Source organism: Lutra lutra, chromosome 2 (genome assembly GCF_902655055.1).
Source record: "Lutra lutra chromosome 2, mLutLut1.2, whole genome shotgun sequence".
Classification (NCBI taxonomy): Eukaryota; Metazoa; Chordata; class Mammalia; order Carnivora; family Mustelidae; genus Lutra; species Lutra lutra.
The window spans coordinates 136834902-136857697 of record NC_062279.1 but is presented as its reverse complement, the minus strand read 5'-3'; the positions used below and the strand labels follow the sequence as shown (position 1 = coordinate 136857697).

Here is a 22796-nt window from a genome sequence, read left to right as displayed (position 1 = left end):
TAGACCAGTGTTGGAAGCTACTACTTTAGAACAAGTTGGTCAGTTCTTTCTAATAGGAGAGAATAGATAGGAGCTTTTCATAGCTAGAAACACTCAAAAGGTTTGATAATGAAGCATTAGGTTGTGAGGTTAATGATCTGGGGATGCCTGGGTGGCTCAGTTGGTTAAGGGGCTACCTTTAATTCCTAATCCTGTGGTGCTAGGATCGAGTCCCACATCAGGCTCCTTGCTCAGAGGGGAGCCTGCTTCTCCCTCTGCCTGCCACTCCCTCTGCTTTGTGTGCTCTCTCAGACAAGCAAATAAATAAAATTTTAAAAATTGTTTTTTAAAAATAAATAAGTACAGAAATACATAAATAAAGTTAACAGCCTGAATTTTGCCTAAGGGAAGCAGACCTACTCCTGGGTGCAACACTGGAGATTTAAGGGTAGACAGAAAGCAATGAGCACTGAAGAGGTGGAACGGGAAAGAGACGTAAAACAAGGACTAGAGGGAACAACCGGAGTACAGGATGTAGAAGACAGACAAGGCTGGCTCTGCTTGGGAAACAAATGTTTTTATACACCCTGAGCAGAAATTATTAGCCTTCACACTCATTGTTGCATACTACTTGGGACTGGTTGCTCTTGCTCTGGTTCCCTAACACTCCTAACCTTTCTCCGCACTCGTTTATTTCCTGACCCCTACAGGAGGACTGAGGTGTTTGAATGGAGAGTAGGGGAGGAGTTCTTCCTTCTTTTTCTGAGTTTTCTCTGCCTGCAGAGAACACACAATCGTCTCTGCTCTTCTGTGTATCTGTCTAGCACCGCAGATGATGAGGTAGGTAAATTCAATTCGGGGGGGCGGGGGAAGGGTTGGGGTGGGGCGTGGTAGGTCACCCCTTGGCTGACACACCTAGTCCACATCCTTCAGCCGCTTTTAGTGGCAGTAAAGGGGATATGTTTTTCCTCTCCTTCTGCATTACTCTTCCATCTCTCTCAGCTGGGTCCACGGGGCGGGAGACGGGGATATCATTCATTGGGCCCTCTAAATTCTGACTTGCCTTGTGCGTGAGGTTCACATGGGCATACGGCCTGGGAATGGTGCTCCTTTCATAGCCTTTGCCCAAATGTAGGCACAAACTTTTAACTAACTCTGCACAGCACAACTTAAGCCATGGTTTTACTGGAGGCTCAAGGAGGGAGTGCAACCCTAAACATAACTTATAACTACAGCTCAATCCCAGATCTGTCTAGAGCCTCTGGCTACATTAACCCCTGTTTGGTTCCCATGCTATTGTAATTAATCTGGGACAGCTTGCTTTGTCCCCACCAAACCTGCTTACACCACTCTAATCTCCGTAGCTCTGCCTCAGAATCCAGACCCAACAATTCCCAGACCCTGCTAAGTCCCAAAGAGAAGAGGAAGAACTTCTCTCCTTTGAGCCTTAGCCCACCTCTCTAAATCCTCAGTGGCTTTCTGTCCCTGAACCAATTTTTTCCCAGGCTTAGAGACAGTAGGAACATAATTTTCTTTCAGAGAAAAATTCATCCCAAGTATAGGTGTGAATTCTCACCTTTGGTTTTCACAACGAGGCTCAAAAGTACATTTTCACAAGTCTGGGTTATATAGTGTTAAATAATATTATGGGTGGGAAACCAATCACACAGTTCACAGTGAACTGTGTGATATATATTTTTTTTTCATAGCCTGTCCTTCTGCCTGAAGAGAAGATAAGGCCTGACTGTCTCTTCTGCGTTCTGCATCTCTGAGTATCTACTTCAAAACTATATGCAGGACTCATTGGATGCATGAGAGAATCTCGTTGCCCAATATTCTGAGAAAATTTAGCAGATAGTCAACTGTGGCCTAGCTCTGGCCTTTATGGTGATAACGTCATAGATGGTCAGCTGTCCTTCATCAGCTATCTGTAACCTCATTATTTAGCAGATGGATTAGTAGAGTCCTGTGGAAAGCAGATAATGAGACTGAGATCTATCTGTGAATAAAGTCTGTGGAAGATAAAGAGGGAGGATGCAGGTTAGCATAGGGAGGGCCTCAGGGCTAAGCAGATCTGATAAGGTCTCAGCCAATCCACACAGAGTCGCTGGTCTGTGAGAGGAGCCCAGGTTTGGGCAGAAATGATCAGTCCTGGTAACCCTGCCATGTACGCTAATTGGCTGGGGCTGCCCAGGAAGAGAGTGGCTGAGGTGAATAATTCCTTGTAGCTGAAGGGCAAGTTCTTCCTTGAAAGGAGATCCAAGCATGGAGCCCCCACGGCTTCTACAGAAGGAGATTTTCTCATTGTCAGCCGATTATTCATCCTGGTAGAGGACCAAGTGAAGCCTTGAAAATGGTTTGCTCATCACTTTAGCAAGATCATGACCTGACTAGTCTCTTTAGGTTTCTCCAGCACCCCAATCCTAGCCATTAGTTCTCACTAAGGCTCTTACAATAGTAAGGTCTTTCTATACCTATTCCTGTGCCTTCTAGGCTGTTCTTCCCAATGCAGTCAGAGTCATCTTTTCAAACCCAAGTTTGATTAAACTAGTAGCTTAGCAACTTCAACAACACTATCTTCAACGTCCTGAGGGTCACCCCAACTACCTCTTCAGTCTAATTGCATTCCTTTCGTTTACTGTGCTCTAATACATGTCCTTCTTTCTATTCCTAGGAAATGTGCCCTGCCTCTTTCTTTCACAAGCCTGTTGTATATGCAAGTCCCTCTGCCCGGGGTGCTGCCCTCCATCTTTTCCACATCAGAAATACAGCATGATGCAGTTTGGTGTTTGCTGATTTTCTTCCATATCCAGCATGTTTCAAATGTCTTTTTTTTTTTTTTTTTACAGCTTTATAAACATATATTTTTATCCCCAGGGGTACAGGTCTGCGAATCGCCAGGTTTACACACTTCACAGCACTCACCATAGCACATACCCTCCCCAATATCCATAACCCCACCCCCCTCTCCCAACCCCCTCCCCCATCAACCCTCAGTTTGTTTTGTGAATTAAGAGTCACTTAGGTTTGTCTCCCTCCCAATCCCATCTTGTTTCATTTACTCTTCTCCTACCCCCTCAACCCCCCATGTTGCATCTCCTCTACCTCATATCAGGGAGATCATATGATAGTTGTCTTTCTCCGATTGACTTATTTCGCTAAGCATGATACCCTCTAGTTCCATCTACGTCGTCGCAAATGGCAAGATTTCATTTCTTTTGATGGCTGCATAGTATTCCATTGTGTATATATACCACATCTTCTTTATCCATTCGTCTGTTGATGGACATCTAGGTTCTTTCCATAGTTTGGCTATTGTAGACATTGCTGCTATAAACATTCGGGTGCACGTGCCCCTTCGGATCACTACGTTTGTATCTTTAGGGTAAATACCCAGCAGTGCAATTGCTGGGTCATAGGGTGGTTCTATTTTCAACATTTTGAGGAACCTCCATGCTGTTTTCCAGAGTGGTTGCACCAGCTTGCATTCCCACCAACAGTGTAGGAGGGTTCCCCTTTCTCCGCATCCTCGCCAGCATCTGTCATTTCCTGACTTGTTCATTTTAGCCATTCTGACTGGTGTGAGGTGATATCTCATGGTGGTTTTGATTTGTATTTCCCTGATGCCGAGTGATATGGAGCACTTTTTCATGTGTCTGTTGGCCATCTGGATGTCTTCTTTGCAGAAATGTCTGTTCATGTCCTCTGCCCATTTCTTGATTGGATTATTTGTTCTTTGGGTGTTGAGTTTGCTAAGTTCTTTATAGATTTTGGACACTAGCCCTTTATCTGATATGTCATTTGCAAATATCTTCTCCCATTCTGTCAGTTGTCTTTTGGTTTTGTTCACTGTTTCCTTTGCTGTGCAAAAGCTTTTGATCTTGATAAAATCCCAAAAGTTCATTTTTGCCCTTGCTTCCCTTGCCTTTGGTGATGTTCCTAGGAAGATGTTGCTGCGGCTGAGGTCGAAGAGGTTGCTGCCTGTGTTCTCCTCGAGGATTTTGATGGATTCCTTTCTCACATTGAGATCCTTCATCCATTTTGAGTCTATTTTCGTGTGTGGTGTAAGGAAATGATCCAATTTCATTTTTCTGCATGTGGCTGTCCAATTTTCCCAACACCATTTATTGAAGAGGCTGTCTTTGTTCCATTGGACATTCTTTCCTGCTTTGTCGAAGATGAGTTGACCATAGAGTTGAGGGTCCATTTCTGGGCTCTCTATTCTGTTCCATTGATCTATGTGTCTGTTTTTGTGCCAGTACCATGCTGTCTTGATGATGACAGCTTTGTAATAGAGCTTGAAGTCCGGAATTGTGATGCCACCAACTTTGGCTTTCTTTTTCAATATTCCTTTGGCTATTCGAGGTCTTTTCTGGTTCCATATAAATTTTAGGATTATTTGTTCCATTTCTTTGAAAAAAATGGATGGTACTTTGATAGGAATTGCATTAAATGTGTAGATTGCTTTAGGTAGCATAGACATTTTCACAATATTTATTCTTCCAATCCAGGAGCATGGAACATTTTTCCATTTCTTTGTGTCTTCCTCAATTTCTTTCATGAGTACTTTATAGTTTTCTGAGTATAGATTCTTAGTCTCTTTAGTTAGGTTTATTCCTAGGTATCTTATAGTTTTGGGTGCAATTGTAAATGGGATGGACTCCTTAATTTCTCTTTCTTCTGTCTTGTTGTTGGTGTAGAGAAATGCAACTGATTTCTGTGCATTGATTTTATATCCTGACACTTTACTGAATTCCTGTACAAGTTCTAGCAGTTTTGGAGTGGAGTCTTTTGGGTTTTCCACATATAGTATCATATCATCTGCAAAGAGTGATAGTTTGACTTCTTCTTTGCCGATTTGGATGCCTTTAATTTCCTTTTGTTGTCTGATTGCTGAGGCTAGGACTTCTAGTACTATGTTGAATAGCAGTGGTGATAACGGACATCCCTGCCGTGTTCCTGACCTTAGCAGAAAAGCTTTCAGTTTTTCTCCATTGAGAATGATATTTGCGGTGGGTTTTTCATAGATGGCTTTGATAATATTGAGGTATGTACCATCTATCCCTACACTTTGAAGAGTTTTGATCAGGAAGGGATGCTGTACTTTGTCAAATGCTTTTTCAGCATCTATGGAGAGTATCATATGGTTCTTGTTCTTTCTTTTATTAATGTGTTGTATCACATTGATTGATTTGCGGATGTTGAACCAGCCCTGCAGCCCTGGAATAAATCCTACTTGGTCGTGGTGAATAATCCTTTTAATGTACTGTTGAATCCTATTGGCTAGTATTTTGGCGAGAATTTTTGCATCTGTGTTCATCAAGGATATTGGTCTGTAGTTCTCTTTTTTGATGGGATCCTTGTCTGGTTTTGGGATCAAGGTGATGCTGGCCTCATAAAATGAGTTTGGAAGTTTTCCTTCTATTGCTATTTTTTGGAACAGTTTCAGGAGAATAGGAATTAGTTCTTCTTTAAATGTTTGGTAGAATTCCCCCGGGAAGCCGTCTGGCCCTGGGCTTTTGTTTGTTTGGAGATTTTTGATGACTGTTTCAATCTCCTTACTGGTTATGGGTCTGTTGAGGCTTTCTATTTCTTCCTGGTTCAGTTGTGGTAGTTTATATGTCTCTAGGAATGCATCCATTTCTTCCAGATTGTCAAATTTGTTGGCGTAGAGTTGCTCATAGTATGTTCTTATAATTGTCTGTATTTCTTTGGTGTTCGTTGTGATCTCTCTTCTTTCATTCATGATTTTATTTATTTGAGTCCTTTCTCTTTTGTTTTTGATAAGTCTGGCCAGGGGTTTATCAATCTTATTAATTCTTTCAAAGAACCAGCTCCTAGTTTCGTTGATTTGTTCTATTGTTTTTTTGGTTTCTATTTCATTGATTTCTGCTCTGATCTTTATGATTTCTCTTCTCCTGCTGGGTTTAGGGTTTCTTTCTTGTTCTTTCTCCAGCTCCTTTAGGTGTAGGGTTAGGTTGTGTACCTGAGACCTTTCTTGTTTCTTGAGAAAGGCTTGTACTGCTATATATTTTCCTCTCAGGACTGCCTTTGTTGTGTCCCACAGATTCTGAACCGTTGTGTTTTCATTATCATTTGTTTCCATAAATTTTTTCAATTCTTCTTTAATTTCCTGGTTGACCCATTCATTCTTTAGAAGGATGCTGTTTAGTCTCCATGTATTTGGGTTCTTTCCAAATTTCCTCTTGTTATTGAGTTCTAGCTTTAGAGCATTGTGGTCTGAAAATATGCAGGGAATGATCCCAATCTTTTGATACCAGTTGAGACTTGATTTAGAACCAAGAATGTGATCTATTCTGGAGAATGTTCCATGTGCACTAGAGAAGAATGTGTATTCTGTTGCTTTGGGATGAAATGTTCTGAATATATCTGTGATGTCCATCTGGTCCAGTGTGTCATTTAAGGCCTTGATTTCCTTGTTGATCTTTTGCTTGGATGATCTATCCATTTCAGTGAGGGGAGTGTTAAAATCCCCTACTATTATTGTATTATTGTCGATGTGTTTCTTTGATTTTGTTATTAATTGGTTTATATAGTTGGCTGCTCCCACGTTAGGGGCATAGATATTTAAAATTGTTAGATCTTCTTGTTGGACAGTTCCTTTGAGTATGATATAGTGTCCTTCCTCATCTCTTATTATAGTCTTTGGCTTAAAATCTAATTGATCTGATATAAGGATTGCCATTCCTGCTTTCTTCTGATGTCCATTAGCATGGTAAATTCTTTTCCAACCCCTCACTTTAAATCTGGAGGTGTCTTCAGGTTTAAGATGAGTTTCTTGTAGGCAACATATAGATGGGTTTTGTTTTTTGATCCATTCTGATACCCTGTGTCTTTTGATTGGGGCATTTAGCCCATTAACATTCAGGGTAAGTATTGAGAGATATGAATTTAGTGCCATTGTATTGCCTGTAAGGTGACTGTTATTGTATATTGTCTCTGTTTCTTTCTGATCTACTACTTTTAGGGTCTCTCTTTGCTTAGAGGACCCCTTTCAATATTTCCTGTAGAGCTGGTTTGGTATTTGCAAATTCTTTCAGTTTTTGTTTGTCCTGGAAGCTTTTAATCTCTCCTTCTATTTTCAATGATAGCCTAGCTGGATATAGTATTCTTGGCTGCATGTTTTTCTCATTTACTACTCTGAATATATCATGCCAGCTCTTTCTGGCCTGCCAGGTCTCTGTGGATAAGTCTGCTGCCAATCTAATATTTTTACCATTGTACGTTACAGACTTCTTTTCCCGGGCTGCTTTCAGGATCTTCTCTTTGTCACTAAGACTTGTAAATTTTACTATTAGGTGACGGGGTGTGGACCTATTCTTATTGATTTTGAGGGGGGTTCTCTGAACCTCTTGAATTTTGATGCTTGTTCACTTTGCCATATTGGGGAAATTCTCTCCAATAATTCTCTCCAATATACCTTCTGCTCCCCTCTCTGTTTCCTCTTCTTCTGGAATCCCAATTATTCTAATGTTGTTTCGTCTTATGGTGTCACTTATCTCTCGAATTCTCCTCTCGTGGTCCAGTAGCTGTTTGTCCCTCTTTTGCTCAGCTTCTTTATTCTCTGTCATTTGGTCTTCTATATCGCTAATTCTTTCTTCTGCCTCATTTATCCTAGCAGTGAGAGCCTCCATTTTTGATTGCACCTCATTAATAGCTTTTTTGATTTCAATTTGGTTAGATTTTAGTTCTTTTATTTCTCCAGAAAGGGCTTTTATATCTCCCGAGAGGGTTGTTTTAATATCTTCCATGCCTTTTTCAAGCCCAGCTAGAACCTTGAGAATCGTCATTCTGAACTCTATATCTGACATATTACCAATGTCTGTATTGATTAGGTCCCTAGCCTTTGGTACTGCCTCTTGTTCTTTTTTTTGTTGTGAATTTTTCCGCCTTGTCATTTTGTCCAGATAAGAGTTTATGAAGGAGCAAGTAAAATACTAAAAGGGTGGCAACAACCCCAGGAAAATATGCTTTAGCCAAATCAGAAGAGATCCCAAATCGTGAGGGGGGAGAAAGGGGATAAAAAGGGGTTCAAAAAGAAAAAAAAAAAAAGAAACTATTTAAAAAAAGAAAGCCGATAAAGAAAAAATATAAAAAGAGGAAAAAAATATATATATATATTAGATAAACTATTTTAAAAAAGTTAAAAAAGAAAACGGTAAAAGTTAAAAAAAATTTAGCAGAAGAAGAGAAAAAGAAAAAAAAATTGAAAAAGAAAAAAAAAATTAAATTAACTGCAAGGCTAAAAATCATGGGGAGAAAGCCATGAGTTCCGTGCTTTGCTTTCTTCTCCTCTGGAATTCTGCCGCTCTCCTTGGTATTGAAACAGCACTCTTCGGTAGGTGAACTTGGTCCTGGCTGGGTTTCCCGTTGATCTTCTGGGGGAGGGGCCTGTTGTAGTGATTCTCAAGCGTCTTTGCCCCAGGCGGAGTTGCACCGCCCTTACCCGGGCTGGGCTGAGTAGCTGAGTAATCCGCTCGGGTTTGCTTTCGGGAGCTTTTGTTCCCTGAGCGCTTTCCGTAGAGTTCCGGAAGATGGGAATGAAGATGGCGGCCTCCCGGTCTCCGGCCTGAGGAGCCAATAGTCCGGGGCCCCACTCCTCAGTGCGCCCTCAGAGAACAGCGCCCAATGACTCCCGCCACCGTGGCCTCCGGCCGCGCTCCAAGCTGACTGAGCCTGCAACCGGTCCAAGGCAACCCCGAGCTGCGAGTCACTCCTCGGCTCTGTCTCTGCAGCCGGCTTCCCCGTTCTAATACCGGTAAGCTCTGCGACACTCAGACACCCCCGATCCTTCTGCGACCCTGCGGGACCTGAGGCCGCGCTGACCCCGCCTGGGCTTCACCCCAGTTAAACCTCTGGAGCGATGTCCCTCAGCGGAACAGACTTTTAAAAGTCCTGATTTTGCTCCGTTGCTCCGCCGCTCGCCGGGAGCCGGCCCCTCCCCCCGCGGTCTATTTTCCCGTCGCTTTGGATTCACTTCTCCGCCAGTCCTACCTTGCAGAAAGTGGTTGATTTTCTGTTTCTAGAATTGCTGTTCTTCTTCTCTTCAATCTCCCGTTGGATTTGTAGGTGTTTGCAATCTTTAGATAAGCTATTTAGCTGATCTCCCGCTACCCGAAGTAGTCTCAGCCTGCTACTTCTCCGCCATCTTGACTCCTCCTCTCCAAATGTCTTTTTTTTTTAATTGAGCAAAATAAGGGCAAAGTTTTTATGAAAATAAAATTAAATATATAGAGAGAGTATGAGTAGACATGTAAGAGACTGAAGAAGGATGTTACCACACAAGTCACAGGTAGAAGTTGAATGCAATTATTACTTTTGAAGAAATAATGTATTATTTTTAATTATTTTACAGATGACTATAAATAATAAATTTACAGCCAATTATTCTTGCGGAACCATGAAAGAGTTGTGTGATGCTCTCTGAAAAACAGAATACAAATTGATAAATTTAGGACTTCCATTTCTGGAAGTACAGTTGACCAGATAACTTGAAAAACTTCTTACCATAGAATATCTAGAAATGTGGGATAAGATATAATAAATGTTCTTTTAAATGCATGGCTGAGCTTGCATAAGAATAAGAAATATCTCTAAGAGAAAGAGTGAGAGGGAGAAATGGAAGGGGGAGAGAGATGTTAACAATCGATAAAGATAGGCGAGGTGCTTGTGTTTTTTGAACTATTTTTTTCTCACTTTTTTGTGTGCTTGAAAATTTTCAAGTTAAAAAAATAAGGGGTGCCTGGTTGGCTCAGTCGGTTAAGCGACTGCCTTTGGCTCAGGTAATGATCCCAGGGTCCTGGGATTGAGCCCCATGTAGGACTCTCTGCTCAGTGGGGAGTCTGCTTCTCCCTCTCCCTCTGCTGTTCCCCCTGCTTGTGCATGCCCTCTCTCTCTCTCTCTTTCACACAAATAAAGAAATAAAATCTTAAAAAGAATTTCAAGTAAAGCTATAACAAAAGTAACAAAATAGAGCCTAAATCCTGAAAACAATATCACATGAGACAAGAAAGAGGATGAGGGGGTGATGAGAATGAAAGCAGTTGAGCTCCTTGTACTCTATAGGAAGGTAGAGATAACTACCTTCTATGGATGTAAACAGAGAATAATAGGCTGTGCATATTTTCAATTTCTCCTAACCATGCCTTCATAATTCATAATATGTTGTCTACCTCAAAGACATCAGATATGCTCATTTAAATATCTCTAAAGGTAGTGAAAGATATGTACAAGGACATTGATTTCACCAGTGTTTCTTTTTCTTTTTTAGAAACGAAGAGTCAGGCTTTGTTTTTGTTCTAGCAGTTTCACATATGGGGAACAACCTAGTTGAAAACTGGCTAAGTGAACTATCCCATATATATATGCAAAATAATGCATCTATGCAATCTATGCAATCATGAATAATGCAAACTATGCAATCATGAATAATGATGTTATTTCACATTTACTGACTCGAAAAGATTTCATGCTTATGGTTGAATAAAACAGGTCACAGAATACATGTATGAGCTTATTTACATAAATTATTTATACGTCTGTAATTATGACATTGGTTGTGTCTATAATAAGTCTCTAGGTAGGGGCACCTGGATGGCTCAGTTGGTAGAGCCTGTGACTATTGGTCTCAGGGTTGTGGGTTTGAGCCCCATGTTGGGTGTAGAGATCACTTGGAAAAAAAAAAAAATCAGGAATGCCTGGGTGGCTCAGTCGGTTAAGCATATACTTTTCAGCTCAGGTTATGATCCCAAGAGTCCTGGGATGGAGTCCTACATCAGGCTCCCTGCTCAGTAGGAAGCCTGCTTCTCCCTCTGCCAGCTTCTCCCTCTGCTTATGCCCTCTCTCTCTCTGTATGTCAAATAAATAAATAAAATATTTTTTAAAGGAAATCTTAAAAAAAAATCTAGATGACTTTTTACCTTGTACTTTACACTTTCCTGTGTTTGAATGTGTTAAAATGGGCATGTATTATTTAAAGAAAATAAATAAATAAAAGCAGACTGTCTAGGTGGCTCAGTGGGTTAAGGGTCTGCCTTTCAATTTAAGTCTTGATCTCACGGTCCTGGGACAAAACCCCATGTTGGGCTCCTTGCTCAGGGTGGAGTCAGCTTCTTCCTCTGCCCCTCCCCCCACTCATGCTCCCTCTCTCAAATAAATAAATAAAGTCTTTAAAAAAAAAAAAAGCAGTAAAGCTGTTCTTAAATGTAAACAATAAAATAAATGCCAAGTACTTTTGATCTTCCGTTTCCAGGGGGCTTCTGCCCATTCGGAAAGAAGTCTGAGATCATTGTACCTAGGGAACGAGGAGAAATGAAGAAAGAACTAGAGTGCAGCTGCCTTTTCTCCTCTCTTGAAAGCATCTGGGATCCCACGGTCTGTAATTGGACTTCAGAATACATAGAAAGGTCTCTTACATCCTCGTCTGGAAGGTAGGACTAGATAGCCTACTCCTGTCTGACAAGGAAATCCACACAAGGAAAGGGTCATCTTTACCTGATCAGTTTGAATGAAAAAAGGACTCTTCTTGAAGGCTCAGCTGCCACTGGGAATTAGAAAAGCAGCTGTGATCAAATGCGTCCCCTCAGGCTGTGGAACTCAATATCAAAGAATTCTTCTCAATCCCATCGCTTAGGATGACCCCTCCCTTCACATTCTTTCAATATTTCACCTAATTCAGCTAGCAGAATACTTTTTAGTTCCTTCTCATCAATTCATTCCCATCTTCTCTAAGCCTTGCGCCTAGGCACTGCTTCCCTCAGGGTTTTAGCAAAGTATGTAAGTGCGCTTGTAAGCTTCGTCTGCGTTATGGGCTTGGTGCCTCCTGGACCCAAGGACCCATCAAGGTTTGTACGTGGTATGGAGCTCACAGCAAGAAAATGGATCTGACAGTCTGAAGCATTTTTTTTTTAATATTTTATTTATTTGACAGAGAGAGACACAGCAAGAGAAGGAACACAATTCGGGGGGAGTGGGAGAGGGAGAAGCAGGCTTCCCACTGAGCAGGGAGCCTGATGAAGGGCTCAATCCCAGCACCCTGGAATCATGACCTGAGCCAAAGGCAGACGCTTAACGACTGAGCCACCAAGGAACCCCAAATCTGAAGCATTTAATAATAAAATGTAATCCCAACCTAAGTCCCTTAGTCGAACCTGCTGTTTGTGCAATAATGAACATTTGTCCCACCCCGAAGGTCCAAAAATCCATTTTCAAAACAGTCTGCGTTTGTAAATGTGGAACCCAGGGAGGGTCTTAGCAAACACAGAGAGCAGCACTATACATTTGTGCAACCTATCTGAAAGGCATGTTGACAAAAGGTATTGCAATAGACTGAATTGTCCCCCCAAATTTATGTTTTGATGCCTTAACCCTAGTGTGAATATACTTGGAGATAGGACTGCTAGGGAAGTAACTAAGGTTAAATAAGATCACAAGGGTTGGGCCCTAATGTGTCCCGTGAGGCACCACAACTCATTTGTGCTCTCTCCCTCTCTCTCTCTCTCTCTCTCTCCATGTGCACAAAGGAAAGGCCATGTGAGGACACAGGGAGAAAAAGTTGGCTATTTACAAGCCGGGAAGAGAACTCTCATCAGAAACCAAATTTTCTGGCACTTTGACTATGGACTTCAAACTTCCAGAATGTTCTGTTGTTTAAGCCACTCCATTTGTAGTATTTTGTTATGGTGGCACAAACAGACTAATACAGGTACCAAAACTTTAAAGAAGTTTATTGTGCTAAAACATACATAACAAAATTTACCTTTTAACCATTTTTATGTGTACAGTTTATTGGCATGACGTATATTCACAATATTGTTCAACTGTGCCCACTAAGATAAATTAATTTCTTTTTTTTTTTAAAGATTTTATTTATTTATTTGTTAGAGAGAGAGAGAGAGCAAGCACAGGCAGACAGAGAGGCAGGCAGAGGCAGAGGGAGAAGCAGGCTCCCTGCTGAGCAAGGAGCCTGATGTGGGACTCTATCCCAGAACACTGGGAGCTGAAGGCAGCCGCCCAACCAACTGAGCCACCCAGGCGTCCCTAAATTAATTTCTTTTAAAGATCTCTATTTATTTATCAGAGAGAGAGAGACAGAGTGCACACAAGCAGGCAGAGTGGCAGGGGGAGAGGGAGAAGCAGACTCCCTGTTGAGCAAGGAGCTCCATGAGCGACTTGATCCCAGGGTCCTAGGATCATGACCTGTCCTGGGATCATGACCCAAGCCAAAGGCAGACGATTAATCAATTGAGCCACCCAGGCGTCCCAAGATAAATTTATTTTTAAACAGTATGTGAGTTATATTTTCATGAAAAAAATGTGCCAAATATGTTGTTTTCAACCTTCAGTTATATTTAAAGCAATGGGTCCAAATGCCAATCTGAACTAACTAAATATGCTATTTTATTTGTGTTTCCAAGCCTTATGGACGCTATAGAGCCAGAGACAGGCAGAGGGGTGAACAGGAATTTTTCAGTCTTGACTCAAACCCTACTGAATATGTGACCTCGGACACATTATTTAACCTCTTATTCTACTATTGTTTGACTGCTCTTTCTTCCTACATCCTAGTGACCTCCAAAGAGATTTACTCTTTACCCCAGTAAGTACAGTTTTATAAGTTGTTTCAACAAACTTGCCTTCATGGTATTACTGGAAGGACTGTCCATCTAAATCATCCTCCCTAATGGCCTGCTATGTTGCTTCAAATTCCAAATTGACATCATGGCTTCGTAGAGCTGGCTTCACGGGTGTGCAAACCGGGCGGATACAGAGGTCCTCACACTTAGAAGGGCCCTGGGCTAGGTTTAATGTTCTGCTGATGTTGTGTTGAAATTCTTAAATTCTTAATAATTTTTTAACAAGAAGCCCTGTATTTTCATTTTGGACTGGGCCCCACAAATTGCATAGCAATTTATGTGGTCCTGCCCCTTTCGGTGAAAGCATTGTGTTCTGAAGGGCCTTATTTTATGAGCAAATAATTTACTCAAAAGGCTTACCATATTAACACCAGTTTAACACTACTTTTTCACATTAATTAATGTGTTAGTTAACTCATTAAAAAGAGCAGATCTCTGAAGGATTGAAATACTGACCCTCTAAATTTTTTTAAAAGATTTTATTTATTTATTTGACAGAGAGAGATCACAAGTAGGCAGAGAGGCAGGCAGAGAGAGGGGGAAGCAGGCCCCCCTGCTGAGCAGAGAGTCCAATGAGGGGCTCAATCCCAGGACTCTGAGATCATGACCTGAGCCGAAGGCAGAGGCTTAACCCACTGAGCCACCCAGGCATCTGTGACCCTCTAATTTTTGATGTGAAGAAGCAGCATGAGGGTGCCTGGGAGGCTCAGTTGGTTGAGCATCTATCTGCCTTGCTCTGGTCATGATCTCACTGTCCTGGGATGAAGCTCCCATCAGAGGGCTTTCTGCTCAGTGGGGAGCCTGCTCTGAACCCTCTTCCTCTGCCCCTCCCCCTCCTTGTACTCTCACTCTCTCTGTCAAATAAATAAGTAAAATATTTTTTAGAAAAAGGAAGAAGGAAAAGAAAAGAAAGCAGCTTGAATAGGTCTGGAGCATGAATACTGCCGGCACAGGCTACCCTGAGGGCCTTCGAAACGGTGGGTGGGAGGGGCCAATGAAGGCACTGGACACCAGAGGACTTGACATATTTTTGTTGAGTGACAATACAAATAAATAGGTGAATAAATGAATAAATGAATGAATGTGCTAAGGGAAAGAATGGAGGAGACACGTAACTCAGGTTTATATATCTATATATCTATATATATCAGTATATATTCTATTAAGCATAGACTTACATACTAGAAGCTCTGTTCTAAAGTAAGAGACTGAATGCTTGCTTCCTATCTGAGCTAGCCTGCCTTAGGGTGTGCACTGAGGTGAAACTAAGCCTGTTGCCCCTTCCTCACAGCAAACTGGCTTGAGGACTAGAGCACAAGCTGAAGGCAATAACATTAAGGCATGAGGTGGGCTAGCTGTCTCTAAGGATGTCTGGCTAGCATTTTGCTCCAAGATAAGACTCCTCAGTAAATAGTGATACACTGACTCAAATGAAATGTCTGTTTGGGGAAGACGTATAAATGCTAGATATACCAAAACGAAGGGAAGTCATCTTAGCTAAGATCACTGCTGTGAGTAAACGTCCTGGTTCCTATAGTTTGTTTTACACAAACTCCTGAAGTACGAACAGCCGGATGAGGCAATTTTTGCTTTTTTGAAGATTGTATTTATTTATTTGACAGAGAGATAGAGAGGACAAGTAGGCAGAGCGGCAGGCAGAGAGAGGGGGAGAAACAGGCTCTCCGCTGAGCAGGGATGTGGGGCTCGGTTCGGGGCTGGTGGGATCATAACCGGAGCTGAAGGCAGCCGCTTAACCGACTGCACCACCCAGGTGCCCCCCATGAGGCAATTTTTAGAGCCAACTTTCTCTCTGGGAACCCCAGGTTCCTACCCATCTTATCATTGAAGGTGATGTGTGTGTATTCCTTTGATCTTAAACAAGCTAACTGATTCAGAACATAATATCTTTATGACAAAAATATTATATAGACCAGGTGAAAGCAACCCAAATGAACATCAACCGACAAATGGATAAACAGAATGTGGTCTAGACACACAGTAGAATATTATTCAGCCTTAAAAAGGGAGGAGGGGCGCCTGGGTGGCTCAGTGGGTTAAAGCCTCTGCCTTCGGCTCAGGTCATGGTCTCGGGGTCCTGGAATCGAGCCCCACATCGGGCTCTCTGCTCAAGAGGGAGTCTGCTTCCCCCCCCCTCTCTCTCTGCCTGCCTCTCTGCCTACTTGTGATCTCTGTCTGTCAAATAAATAAAAGTTTTTTTAAAAAGGGAGGAAACCTCATCCACATGACACAGCACGGATGAGACTTAAGGGTACAACGCCGGACGCCGAGTGAAATAAGCTGGTCACAAAAAGACCCACACTGTGCGGTTTCACTTATTTGAAGTATCTAAAGTCGCCAAATCCCTAGAAACAGAGAGTAGAACGGAGCGTGTCAGGGGCCGGGAGGAAACAGGGAGTTGTTTCATGTGCATAGAGTTTCAGTTTTGCAAGCTGAAAAACTGGAAACTCTCGTGCTTAAGAATGTGAGCTTAGCCCTACTGAACTGTACTCTGAAAAACAGTTACGATGGCGGATTTTATATTACTTGTTTATTCATACAATTTAAAAAATTATATAAGAAAAATCTTCGTAGACCATTCAGATCGGGGACCACGTGAGTCACTACGGCTGAAACTCTTCTCCCTGTGCATCTCAGTAGTGATGGTTTAGAGGTCTCTCTAAGCCCTTGAGGGCAGGTACGTTACTGCTAAACTTTTATAACAAACAGAACCCTTTTACTAAGCAAAACATTAAATTGGGTCCCCAAATGGCTTCATTTTCAAATCCAAAAGGGATTATTTAATTTTATATTTGGGTAGCAACACCTTTGGTTTCATAGGTTAAAAAATATTTTTGCATGTTAGCTCATTCGATCCTCACAAGCACACAGATGAGGAAACTAAAGCTTAGAGAGGATTTACTATGTGACTGTTCATGAGGCACACACCCATTTAGCAGCAAGTATGAGTACTGAAACTGAGATAACTCCCTTAACTCCCAGTAGAGACCTCTGCCACTGAGAAAGTAATGTAATATAATTATATAGTACATACAGTATATAAGTAATTTAGTACATACAGGTCAACATTCATTTTAGCAACCTTAAAGTCTATATTTTGGTAAAATCACAATTTCATGAGGAAGCAAATTTATCTCTTAACCATGAGAATCATATCAGTGAGAATCATCAATTTTTTGGAACATGAGATATAACCAAGACATCTGGTTCTTTTGGTGGCAACATAATTTAATTGTGGTCAAGGTCAAGGACACTTTTCAAACTCAGATATTCCTAAAGTGATGGCTACTTTACTCTCACTTCTGGCCATGCAGAACATGCTCTTCTGGGAGTCAGGGTCACTGGGAACAGGAGCAAAGTCAAGGGTCATGAAGGGGAAAGAATCCTGAGTGGCCATCCACAGCGTGCCCTTCACGGTACTCCTATTTTATATTCTATCACTGTCTCTGTCCCAAATGCTCCTAAAGTGGTATTTTCCCCTTCCCAACAGTTATAATCTGATTAGACTGGAGAATGTTATCCTCTGTTCTACTGCCTCCCTCCCCCACTTCTCTAGCAGGTAAAGCAAGCAGTGGGACTGTGGTCAAGGATGTAGTACAAATTTAAACATTCTCTTTTGTCAGAACAATTTAAAAACATTTTAACAGGGATGCTGGGTGGCTCAGTTGGTTAAGTGTCTGCCTTTAGCAGGTCATGATCCTAGGGTCCTAGGATTGAGACATGTATACGGCTCCTTGCTAAGCTGGGACTCTGCTTTTCCCTCTGCCCCTCCCCCCTGCTTGTGCACTCTTTCTTTCTTTCTTTCTTTCTTTCTTTCTTTCTTTCTTTCTTCCTTTCTTTTCCTCTTTCTCTTTCTGACAAATAAATAAAATCTTTTTAAAAATTTCGCTTTGGTGTAATGAAATAGGTAATATACCCCGTCTAAGAAGAAAGCAAGAAAACTTGGTTTCGTTGATTTGTAAAAGTGTGTTGGGTCGCCTGCGTGGCTCAGTAGGTTAAAGCCTCTGCCTTCTGCTCAGGTCATGATCCCCGGGTCCTGGGATTGAGCCCCGCATCGGGCTCTCTGCTCAGCAGGGGGCCTGCTTCCTTCTCTCTCTCTGCCTGCCTCTCTGCCTACTTGTGATCTCTCTCTCTGTCAAATAAATAAATAAATAATCTTAAAAAAAAATGAGCCATAGGAAATTAATACTCAGTTTCTTAAAAAAAGAAAAGTGTGTTGATATTCACTAAATCAGAAATACTGCGAATCCAAAAATATTCGGCATAGTTTTGGAAACGGAAAGTGAGACAAGTCTAATTTTCAGACATACTGTTCTTAAGATAATGAAAACAAAGTCCTTTTGAATACCTTTGGTTGTTTCCACATTTCTTAGACGCTTCCATTTACACAATTTTCAACCTGCATAGGAACCTTCTAGGCTTGTTCCCAATAGTTTCAGGCTTTTTCAGGCTGCTTGAGAGCAAGGCCAATTGCCTGGATGCGCACTGGAAGTTTTAAACAGAAGAGGGCACCAAATCTGAGAGCTTCCAACACCATGCTCCCCAGGGAAGGTGGGGGCCGGGGTGGGCACAAGAAAGGAGGGAAAGCAGAAGGATGGAGGAACACCTAACTGATAGGGGCTCATAATCAAACTCCACAACTGCAAGTCAGAAAGTGAATATTCATGTGAGTTCTTTTTCATGCTAGAAAGAGCTGGGATTTGGCATAAGGCATCGGGTTTGAGATTTTGTGAGTGTTGCTCTGAAGAAGAGGTTAACTTGAGAGGACTGACTGAGGGAGTCTACACACTGAACCATAGTGCTACATGTGCACAAAGGAAATGAGTAATTGAAAAGATACTGTGTGTTCATTTTCTAAATATACGGACAAAGACTAGACTACGATGAAACAAATTGTTTTGTTCTTACTGCCACCTAGTTCTATTTCAGTTTTTGTTTTTGTTATTTTTTTAAACATGGAAATCTAGCACTAGATTCTGTAAAATTCTATTCTAGAAGGAAAAATACTACAGTTCACTGTTTTTATCCACATTGGGAAATTCCTTTTCGAATATTGTGGGTAGATTGTCAGGGAATTTAGCTTTTCTGTTTAAACCTACAAAATAAAACTTCTTAAATGATGACTCTGAACAGATTTTAGGCTCATATAGTTCAAAACAAATATTTCAGTATCCCATTGTAAGAATAATGGCCTGATTTTTAGACTTGAGGGTTTCATTTTCTGGGAGAACTGCCCACACTGTTCCTCACCTCCCTTTCCCCAGGATGTGCAGACAAGGGCTAAGCTTTTCCTGCTGTCAGAAAGTCTGTGCAGAGCAGCACTGTTCACCAAAAATAGAGTGCCAGCTATGTGTATAAATTTCAATATTTTAATATCGACATTTTAAAAAGTTTAAAAGGTGACATTAATTTTGATATAGTTTATTTAACTCAATATATCTAAAGTATTATCATCACCATGTTACCAATAAACAATTATTACTGAGCTATTTTATCTTTTGGGGGGTTATTAACTAGGTCTTTGAAATCTGGAGTATTTTATACTTACACCACATGTCAATTTGGACAAACCACAACAAAAGCGCTCAAAATCCACATGTGGCCAGTAACTACCATATCAGACAGACAGTGCAGGTCTGGAACATATTAATTTTTAGTCATGAGAAAATATGCAATTAATCAGGTAGCAAACTTAATGATGTATCTAAGGTACACTGCCATCTATGTCTAATTCTACCTTTTTTTTCAATTGTTTTTATTGCAGTAAAATACATAAAATGTAAAATTTACCATCTTAACCATTTTTAAATATAGTTGACCTTAACTTTTTTAAGTTTTTTTTTTTTTTTTTTTTTCCTTTTAGAGAGAGAGAGAGAACCCAAGGCAGGACAGGGAGGGAGGTAGACTCCCCGCTGAGCAGGGAGCCTGACATGGGGCTGATCCCAGATCTCCAGGATCATGACCTGAGCAGAAGGCAGACGCTTAACTGACTGAGCCACCCAGGCGCCCCTCAAATAATCATATCTTTGTAAATACCATTCTATCTTTTATTTAAACAACAGTTTACATTCAAAATTGACAGAATTGCATGTAAATAATGTGGTATTAACTCTTATTTGAAAAACTTAACTTTTGTATTTTCTTAGTTGTATGAACTGAACAGTAATAAAACTTTTATCTTTTTGAAACATCTACAGTAAGTTTTGGACTTTGCGACATGCTATGCAGATGACTACATTTTTATGAATCCATTGGACCTGGAACTCTGAAGTAAAATATGGAATTACTTAGCATGCTTGTTCACTGAGGATGCTTTGGTAGTTGGTCCCCACCCCGCCCCCTCTCCTCCCCAATGCTTCAGTTTGGGCACACCTAAAAGTCAGGCTCAATATCAGACTCTTCTCCCACAGTTGCCCCATGGCAGGGATATCTGGGTTAAATATGGTCAGCACTACCTCAGCTGGCTCCAGATGGACCCGCTAAAGGGGTCAGTCTAGAACCAAATAACTTACTGTCCTGCTCATTTCCTTGTCTTTAATTCCATGTTCACATGTCTTTTTTTTCAAGATATTCTTTAGATACTGCCCATTTCATGGATTGGCTTTCTTTGTCAATATTCATACTTACTAATATATTTGTTACTTCACAAAAATAAGGACATTACAATATATTTTTTAAAGATTTTATTTATTTATTTGACAGAGATCACAAGTAGGCAGAGAGTGAGAGGGAAGCAGGCTCCCTGCTGAGCAGAGAGCCCGCCCCATGCGGGGCTCAAACCCAGGACCCTGGGATCATGACCTGTGCCGAAGGAAGAGGCTTTAACCTACTGAGCCACCCAGCCGCCCCTATAATATTTCTTATAATATTCTAAATATTCTTCTCAATAAAGAGAAGGATATCCTTAGGAATTTCTTTACCTTCTACTGAAATCTGCCTAAAATCCTGAACACAATACAACGATAAGGCATAAATGTCTATTGTGGAAGATACCAAGTACATGTTCCCTTGTTTAGGTCTTTCCTTCTTTCCTTTCTTTTTTCTTTTTAAATTTATTTTTTATTTCATTTTGCCCACTCTTATTGAGCTGTACCTGGCAGGCTCCATCGGTGGTGCATTCCACTCTTGATCTCAGGGTTGTGAGGTCAAGCCCGACGTTGGGTGTAGAACTTACTTTGAAAAAGAAAAAGAAAGCCACATTAGTAAAGTGTACAGGGTAGTCAGGGTAATGGTTTGACATCTGTATGCATGGCATCTTTCTTTCTTTTTTCTAATTGCCATTTAACTTAAATGCCACTGGGTTCAGTTATGCCTAAGCAGCTTCTAAAAAATTTTGGGCTCATCACATGAAAACTGCATCAGTTGCACGCTATCTATAAATTTATAGTTCTACCCATTCAGCTAAGACATGTAGACATAGATAGCCTTGGTAGTGGCCCCTCTATAGAGCTCCCTCCGAGATTCAATGCTCTGAGTCCACAAAAGACTTGACTTGCTATCCCTCTCCAGGAAGTCGTGGCCTATGCTCTGTGTATGGCTTTTTCCATTTGCCCTCTTTTGAACATTGCTTTGAAAAGAATGTTTATCTTATTTTTTATTACGGGGTAGCAAGGATATTCAGATTTATTGTTTATTTGTTAAGTTGTAAGGAAATGAGATGCTTCAACATCCTGATCATGATTTTTTAAAAAATATTTTATTTATTTATCTGTCAGAGACAGAGAGAGAGAGCACAAGCAGGGGAGTGGCAGGCAGAGGGAGAAGCAGGCTCCCTGCTGAGCAGGAACCTTGACTCGAGGCTCAATCCCAGGACCCTGAGTTCATGACCTGAGCTGAAGGCAGACGCTTAACCAACTGAGCCTCCCAGGCATCCCTCTGATCATGAACTGACCTGACATAAAGCTCCTGGAGCTGGGACAAGGCTGCATAGTGGCTAGGCAAGGACACTTCTGGAATTATATGTAGGGGAAGAAGTTAGGTGTACGAGTGTTGTGTGGTGGAGAAGACAGCAGCCAAAGAATGAAGAATATTGAAAATGTTTTCTCCCAACATTTCTTTTCTTATGGAAATAGGACTCCTGTGTTGGGTAAGAATTAGTCCATGATGCCCAGGGACACTGATGATATGAGCCTGAAGGCTACACTCTCTCAATGTAGCAAGCTGGCTTGCAAAATAAACCCAAACAATTAAAAGAAGCAGAGGAGAAAGATGGAGAGTTGAGCAACCTGGAAATGAGTGGTTTTGTTACAATCCTCCTTGCCTGTCCATGGGTTGGATAAGTGAGCCAATAAATTTATTGCTGTATTTGGCTTAGCTGGCTCAAGTCAGTTTTTTGTTGTTAATTGTAAAAATAAAAGCTACCAATTATTTTACCAGCAAAAATGGGTTTATTCAGGAATAAAGGAGAATTGCAATCCAGGGCAAATAAGCTGCTGGCAGAACCATAGTTAAGTCTGGAGAACAAAGAAGAGGTATGCTCTTTTTAATGGAGAAAAGGAGTAAGTTGGGAAGACTTTATAAACTAGAGGTCCACTGGAGTAAACTGGAAGTTCAAAGTGTAATGGCTTCTCAGTGGCTGAGCTGTGGTGGTGAAGGAGGATAGCCAAATAGTATCCACAATCAAGGTCAAGTCTGTCTGAGTGTAGAGATTAATCTAAAAATAAAATGAATATATTTTATTGCATTCATTTTTTAAAAGATTTTATTTATTTACATTCGAGAGAAAGAGCACAGAGGGAGAGGGAGAGGGAGAAACAGACTCCCTGCTGAACAGAAAGCCTGATTTGGGGCTTGATGCTAGGACCCTGACATCATGACCTGAGATGCAGGCAAACATTTAAACGACTGAGCCACCCAGGCACCCCAAAATAAATTCTTTTTAAAAAAAAAAAATGCTTGGATTGGGACGCCTGGGTGGCTCAGTAGGTTTAATGTCTGTCTTCAGCTCAGGTCATGGTTCCAGGGTCTTGGGATCGATTTCCTAATCAGGATCCCTGCTCAGCCGGGACTCGGCTTCTCCCTCTGCCTGCTGGTCTCCCTGCTTGTGCTTTCTCTCTCTCTCTCTCTCTCTTTCTCTGACAAATAATAAATAAAATTAAATTAAAAGGCATGGATTTACTCTCTCAAATTTAAAAACTTTTCCAA

General features: G+C 41.2%; 1 long non-coding RNA gene across 1 annotated transcript; it reads left to right on the top strand.

The window, feature by feature from the left end:
* The first annotated feature begins 685 nt into the window (after positions 1–685).
* On the top strand, positions 686–2780 carry LOC125093400 (uncharacterized). The gene is made up of 3 exons (XR_007125229.1): positions 686–819; positions 1689–1980; positions 2654–2780. It is a non-coding gene; the product is annotated as an uncharacterized LOC125093400 (long non-coding RNA).
* Positions 2781–22796: the final 20016 nt, after the last annotated feature.